The sequence below is a fragment of the Pelodiscus sinensis genome, chromosome 4 (genome assembly GCF_049634645.1).
Source record: "Pelodiscus sinensis isolate JC-2024 chromosome 4, ASM4963464v1, whole genome shotgun sequence".
In the NCBI taxonomy this organism is placed as follows: Eukaryota; Metazoa; Chordata; order Testudines; family Trionychidae; genus Pelodiscus; species Pelodiscus sinensis.
Window position 1 is genome coordinate 116,275,198 of NC_134714.1, and position 8,188 is coordinate 116,283,385.

The following is an 8,188-nucleotide window of genomic DNA, read 5'->3' on the forward strand; positions in this document are numbered from 1 at the left end:
TTAATAACAATTGAGGAATCTCTCAAAAGGAAGGTAGGTATGGATGGTGATAGCTCTGCTGTTGTTACCTGCACAGCATGTGCCATGTTTGTGTTCCTCCCAAAAGAAAGAAGGGATTTCGTGTGCACTAAGTGCAAGCTGGTCACCATTTTGGAAGAAAAAATTAGAGGACTGGAGGCCCAAGTATTGACCCTACGTTCTATCAGAAAGGATGAAGACTTCCTCGATAGAAGGCAGCGTTTAATCCTGGAGACACAGCAGGCTGAAGAGCCAGTTAAGGACAAGGAAGAAAACTAGCAGCATGTAACCTCTAGAAGGAGAAGGCAGCCTGCTCAGGTATCCCCCATTCCTGTAGATGTAAGTAACAGCTTTCAGGCTCTCTCTACAGGCACTGTGGTGGAGAATGCTTTGGCAAGAACCTCTCATAGAAGAAATCAGAAGGGAACACCATCTACCAGAAGGCATGGGATGTGCAGTCCTAGGGTGTTCCAAAAGAAGACGGTGGTGGTGGTCGGGGACTTCCTCCTAAGATGAACTGAGTCATCCATCTGCTGTCTAGACCTGCAATCTCAAGAAGTGTGCTGCCTACCGGGAGCTTGCATTCAGGATGTGACCGAGAGTCTTCCAAAAGTGATTAAACCTTCGGATTGCTACCCCTTCCTGCTTCTCCATGTAGGAACTAATGATATGGCCAAGAATGACCTTGAGCAGGTCACAGCAGATTATGTAGCGCTGGGAAGAAGGATCAAGGAATTTGAAGTGAAAGTGGTGTTCTCATCCGTGCTTCCGGTTGAAGGGGACTGAATGACTAAGTAGCAGTTCAGCAGAAAATGATGGGGATTACAGTGGATGAGAAGCTGGATATGAGTCAATAGTGTGCCCTTGTAGTCAAGAAGGCTAATGGCATATTAGGGTGCATTAGGAGGAGCATTGCCAGCAGATTCAGAGAAGTGATTATTCCCCTTTATTCGGCTCTGGTGAGGCTGCATCTGGAATATTGTGTACAGTTCTGGGCACCCCACTATAGACAGGATGTAGACGTATTAGAGACGGTTCAGCGGAGGGCAACCAAAATGATTAGGGGGCTGGAGCACATGACCTATGAGGAGAGACTTTGAGATCTGTGTGTCTTTATTCTTCAGAAGAGAAGAGTGAGGGGTGATTTGATAGCAGCCTTCAACTTTCTGAAGGGAGGTTCCAAAGAGGATGAGAAAGGCTGCTCACAGTAGTGATGGATGGCAGAACAAGAAGCAATGGTCTCAAGTTACAGTGAGAGAGGTCTAGGTTGCATATTAGGAAAAACTATTTCACTAGGAGGGTGATGAAGCACTGGAATGGGTTACCTAGGGAGGTGGTGGAATTTCCATGCCAACAGGTGTTTAAGTCTCGGCTTGACAAAGCCCTGGCTGGGTTGATTTAGTTGGGATTGGTCCTGCCTTGGGCAGGGGGCTGGACTTGATCACTTCCTGAGGTCTCTTCCAGCTCTATGATTCTATGATTCTATAAATTCAAGTGCCTTACTGAAATCTGTTACATCAACAACTGTTACCGCTATCAACCAAACTTGTAATCTCATCAAAGATAACCCCGTTAGGATGTATTTTCCACAAACCCATGTTGATTGACCTTAATTATATTACTTTCCTTGAATTTCCTTATTAAATGAGTCCTGTATCAGCCACTCCCTTTTACTGCCCAGGATCAATGTCAGACTGACAAACCTATAATTACCAGGGTCATGCCGCTTAACTTCTTTAAAAATTGGCACAGAATTAGCTTTCTGCCAGTCTCCTGGATCTACCTCAGGGTATGTCTACACTACCCTCCTAGTTCGAACTAGGAGGGTAATGTAGGCATACCGCACTTGCTAATGAAGCCCGGGATTTGAATTTCCCGGGCTTCATTTGCATAAGCGGGGAGCCGCCATTTTTAAATCCCTGCTGGTTCGAACCCCGTGCAGCGCGGCTACACGGGGCTCGAACTAGGTAGTTCGGACTAGGGTCCTATTCCGAACTACCGTTACTCCTCGTGAAATGAGGTGTACCGGTAGTTCGGAATAGGCACCCCAGTCCAAACTACCTAGTTTGAGCCCCGTGTAGCCGCGCTGCACGGGGTTCGAACCAGCGGGGATTTAAAAATGGCGGCTCCCCGCTTATGCAAATGAAGCCCGGGAAATTCAAATCCCGGGCTTCATTTGCAAGTGCGGTATGCCTACATTACCCCGCTAGTTCGAACTAGCGGGGTAGTGTAGACATACCCTCAGTGTTCTAAGACTAAGTGAAAAACAACAATAATATAGTATAATATAATGAAGCAGCTGATACAGAACTCATTTAATACAGGACTCAGTGTGCTCTTCAAAAACATTGGATGTAAATTATCCAAACCTGCTGATTTTTTAATGTCTAACCTAGGTAGCTGCTCTTTAACATCCTCCTGTGATACTACAGGAGGGAAAAAGTGTTATCACATAATATGACATCTATTTTTTCCAAAATGTAGAGCAGAAATATGTATTGAATATTTCTGCCTTTTTACTAATTGCACCATCTCCACTCAGCAATGCACCAAGACCATTGTTAATTTTGGTAATATAATTAATTTTTTTTTGTCTTGCTGTCCTGAACTTTGCTAGCCATAGATTTCTCCTTTATCCCTTTGCTTCCTTTATCAGTTTTCTAGATCTCCTAGCTTTTGATTCATATTTAGCACTGTCAACTCTCCTGTTCTTCCATTCGTAATAAATATGTATATATAAATAAAACTGCCTTTATTTTCCTTTTACACCAGGTCAGTTTTTTAAAATCAATATGCCCTTCTTTATCTACTGTGGCTTTTGGGTATCTAGTAAAGTGTTCTTAAACAATTCCAAATTAGCATTCACTTTTTTCTGATTAAAGTCTTCCTCACAGATTATTTGCATGATAACTGTTCTCAGTTTTGAAAAACTGGGTCTTTTAAAGTACCAAGAATATATATAACTGATCTGGAGTTTTCTCTGCTTTAGCTTTATATCCAACGATGATCACTTGTACCTAAGTTACATATACAGTGGGAGATGCATAATTCCACCCTCCTCCCCGTCCCCACCTTCACCCATGTAGGAAGAAGTAGATTTGCTGTGCAAAGAACAAAACAGTTAAAGTTGAAAATGAATAGATTATCCAGATCTCCCTTTAAACCCTAGTCCAGCAGGAAAATCCTGAGGGGCAGCCAAATCTCAGCATTTCTAGGAAATTTAAAAAAAAAGAAGCAAACAACCCCCCTCCCCCACCATTTTCACAAGAATCTGTCCTTGATTAAAACAGAAACATGGCAGTTGGGAGAGAACTGATTGTTCAACAGAAGGTTCAGAAGAACAAATAAAAAAGTATGTTTTTTCAGGTTGTGATGGAGAAATGTGTGAAGCTCAAGGAAACAACTGTAAATTGCATCTATTAAAGTCCAAGCATTTGCCACTGGGGGCAAAGAACCAAAGGGTAGTCAGCAGGACAGGGAAGAGTAGAGTGATGTCCAGGATTGAGTGTAAGACCTTTTTTATAAAATAATTCAATGGATTTGTCACAATGCTAAAGCATAGGCTGATGTCCAATGAGCGGAAGTGTAGTATTGAGGCCTGTCCCGAAAAGGCCAGAGGTATCATTAATATGTACCAAAAATATGAAATAATGACTAAGTGCTAAGACCTTTTGACAAAATACAGCAATGAAAATGTAGAAAAGGTCCCATATTCAGCCGATCCAGTTTTTCTGGACACAGGTGTGTCTACACTGGCCAGTTTTTCTGGAAAATCAGCCGCTTTTCCGTAAAAACTTGCCAACTGTCTACACTGGCCGCTTGAATTTCCACAAAAGCACTGACTTCCTACTGTAAGAAATCAGTGCTTTTTGCGGAAATACTATGCTGCTCCCGTTCGGGCAAAAGTGCCTTTTGCGCAAAACTTTTGCGCAAAAGGGCCAGTGTAGACAGCTGAGATTTGTTTTGCGCAAAAGCGCATCTAGATTGGCCATGGATGTTTTTCTGCAAAAAGTGCTTTTGCGGAAAAGTGTCCGTGCCAATCTAGACGCTCTTTTCCGCAAATGCTTTAAACGGAAAACTTTTACGTTAAAAGCATTTCCGGAAGATCATGCCAGTCTAGACGTAGTCAGGAAGTCTGCAAAGTATCGAGGATCATCTTGCTCCTCTTATTCCGGACAAATCTCAGTTAGGTATGAGTAGAACCATTTCTATTGGCTGGTGTGACCCACTATTCAGAACCATGTATAATCTCTCCCCTGTTCATCTTGCCAGAACTTAAACCAGCCAGAGATGAGAATAATTACCCTTCATAGCTGCAGATCAGCAGCCAGGTTCCTCTTCTCAGCTGGCAAAATGCAGGAAACATTAAGTAAATAAAATATAAGCGCCACCAATCAGTACTTTTCCCTATCCTTCCCTATCAAATGACATTTTTAATTGTATAAGTATTAGGTCTAATCTAAACCCCACTTAAACCAGGGGAAAGACTGCCATTAAATTCAGTGGACTTTGGATCACACCCACAAAGGACATGATATCTAATAATTCATTTTTATTTTCCATCTCACTTTCCCCAGTTTCAAAGTCCTTCTCTGTTACTCTAAGCTCTTCAAAACACTCACGCGTGCACACACAACCTGCCACCATTACCACAACAAGATGATATTCCAGTCTGGACAAAGCTAAGGTCTGGGGTATTCAGTGATGAGGTCCCGGTCGTGAACCATTGAGAGTTGTTGCATGGGTGTGACATCATCAGAAAGGCCCATCTAAGCAATAGAATATAGCTTCTGACAATCAGTGTCATAAGTCATCTAGCTATCTATTTTAGAAATGTCTGTCTGTGAGTCTGTTTGTTCAAGAACTCCTCCTAAATGGTTAGAGCTAGGACCACCAAATTTGATACGCAGCTTTCTCTTATCTTAACTTAAAGCAAGGTCACAGTTTGGTTGTTCCAGGGTGATAGGATGTGCCAGGAATGGGATTGTTTTCCCTAACATGGAAAGGGAGGGGCACAGAGAGGAGAAACACAATACTGAGAATGGCCACTGGGACAAGTACACCACCAAGAAAGTGGCCAATAGTGCTCCTCCATCTTGCCTGCCACCAGACAGAGGGGTTTCGGGGGAGAGACAAAAGGCCCCTGATGGCTTGGGGAGGGGGGCGGAGAGAAAGCCCCGCCAGATGGGACCCCCCTGCCCTGAGCCCCTCCTCACCCCCCCAACCCTCACTCTCACACTCCCCATTCCACAAATTTCCTGCATGCCCTGCCATATCCCCAAGGCCCTTCCCTGACTCATGCATGCCCCCCCCCCCCACACACACACACATTGCCAGCCTCCTGCCCTGAAGGACCCAGGCAACACCAGGTAACTCTTCTAGTAGTTTTATAAAACCACAGGATGGGCAATAATTTTGGACAGGGGGCCACCGCACTAATTTTTGAAGTGGTCCTGGGCTGCCCCAGAAGGGTGCGGACAGGACACTTATGTGCTCCTCCTCCCACAGATCCTGATGGGTCTGGGGGTGGGGGAGCATGTGAAGTCTTTGCCCCGCCTCCCCTGCCTAGAGAGAACTGTCAGGTGTTCTGAACAGCTGGCTGTTCCCTCTAGGCACCCGCCCCATTGCAGGGCAGGAGGCGACTTCACGAGCTCCTCCCAGCCCCAGGCCAATCAGAGCCTGGGACCAGGAGGAACATGTGAAGTCTCTTGCTCCCTGACCCCCCCCTCCCCCCGGCAAGGAAGACACTGCGCTTAGTGTGAAATTTCCTTCACTTCATTTGCATAATGGCAGCTGCCGCTTTTTTCCGAAATGGGGCTTTTTCGAAAACTCCCCCGCCTCAAAAAATGAGGTTTACAGGACCTTTTGAAAAAGGTTTTTATTTTTAAAAGATCCTTTCTAAACTGCTGGGGGGGGGGGGGGGGTTTCGAACAAACACCATTTAGAAAAAAAGTGGCAGCCGCCATTAAGCAAATGAAGTGCAGGAAATTCAAATTCTGGTTTCATTTGCAATATCAGCGTGCCTAATTTACATCCCTTTCTCAAAAAAGGGATGTAGTCTAGACATACCCTTAGAGTAAAAGTGCCACGCGCCCCTTGAAGGGCAGGAAGAGAATCAGGGCCTGGGGGTGGGAAGAATGCACAAAATCTCGCTCCCTGCCTTTACCCTGCAAGGTAGGGAAGTGGCAGGGCATTCATTGGCCAGGTCCACCCACTTTGCGGGCTGGATCCAACTTACAGAGGCCCCTTTGCCCATCTCTGATAAAAGCATAAGAACGGCCATACTGGGTCAAACCAATGATCCATCTAGACCAGTATACCATCTTCTGACAGTGGCTGGTACCAGATGCTTCAGAAAGAACAAAAATAATAGGGCAATTTATTGAGTAATCCATTCCCAGTCACCTGGAAGTCAGAGGTTTAGAAACACTCTGAGCATGAGAGTGCATCCCTGAGCATCTTTGCTAAAAGCCACTGGAGGCTCTATCCTCCATACATTTATCTAATTCTTTTTTTGAACTCATTCATAATTTTGGCCTTCATAACACCGCCCCTCCCCCCAGCAATGAGTTCCACAGGTTACATTGTGGGACAAAGTATGTCCTTTTGTTTGTTTTAAAACTGCTGCTTGTTAATGTCATCAGGTGACCCCTAGAACTTGTGTAATGTAAAGGGTTAAATAACTTCCTTATTCACTTTCTTCACCTCCTTCCTGATTTTTATAGATCCCCATCATATTCCCCTTAGTCATCTCTTCCAGTTCAAGCCTTTTTAATCTCTCCTAACATGGAAAATGATCACATTCCTAACCATCTTTTTTGCCTTTCTCTGTATTTCCCCCCCTCCCCCCCCCCAATTCCAGTGCATCTTTGTTGAGATAGAGCAGCCAGAACTTCAGGCCGCATGCAAGGTGTGGATTTAAATAGGGGCATTATGGTTACAGCTTTATGCTCTGTAAAGCATTCCCATGGCAGAGGTGCCCCATTTTGAATCCATGAGACTGAAGAATTCCTGGAACTGGTAAACTCTGAGGATACTAACCGGCACAGAAGAGACTGTCAGGCCTAACAGAGGCCCAAGCTGAACCTTCAGCAAAGGCAGGAGATCTGCTGGAGTCAGTAAGGTAGAATGGGGGAAACTTATCTGATATTTTGTTAATTCTGCCATAGCGTGTGTCAGAAAGTCCACGGGTGGATTTATCCATAAAATCTGCACTACTCTCACACCTAGAACTGGCCCCTTTATGATATCAGAAGAACAGGATAGTATGGAGTTGCCCATATTGTGTGTATTCAGTGTATAAACGACTTTACTTTCTGACACTTTTCAGGAGCACTGAATTTATCTTGGGAGGGAAAATAAACAGTTAATGCTACACAGAAACATTTTGGGCAACAGGGAATGCTGAGCAAAAGGCAGCCATTTGAGTCTGGTGCTGTGTTATTGTAAGGATCTAGGGGCCGAATTGCTGGACAGGGAGGGTAGGGAGTAGTGTGTGATAGTCATTTTCATTCAGCAAGCCTGGCGAGAATAAATGGAACATATCCAGACTAGCACAGAGGAATGATCAGGGTTTCTGGCATTCACGCACCCTGACATTTCTTGTTGAAAATGGAGACATGCTGAAAACCACATCCCAACCATCAGCAAAGCTCTGTGCCACTCAGCCTCCTTCCTTCCCACTGCCCTACCCTCAACACACTCCACATGCCCACCTGCTGACTTCTTGTGTCTATCAGATGATGCCTTACCATCTGCTCTAATTCAACCACAGGTCATGGAGATGGAAGCAGGAATTACTGTTAGAAATTTTATCGCCTATCGTTTGCAAAAGATCATATTCGATTACCATAATGGCCCCTTCTTTTCATAACACGTATGTCTCTCTGAGCCTTAAATCTGGCTCCAGCTTGTCAGGTTCTCTGTCTCTTATCCTGGCATTTCTTAAATACTAAGGGTCAGGTTCTCTGCTAGTCTAAAACAGCATAACTTCATTCACATCAACTGAGCAATGCTACAACGGTTGAGGATCTGGTGCTAAGGCTCTCGGATACCAAGGCAGTAGGTACCTTTTAATAATAACTGGATAGTTAGATTGACCAATCTATCCCTGCACTTTCTAGAGGAACAGCTTCCATTAGTTGTATTGCCCTATTGAGAATGGGCTTAC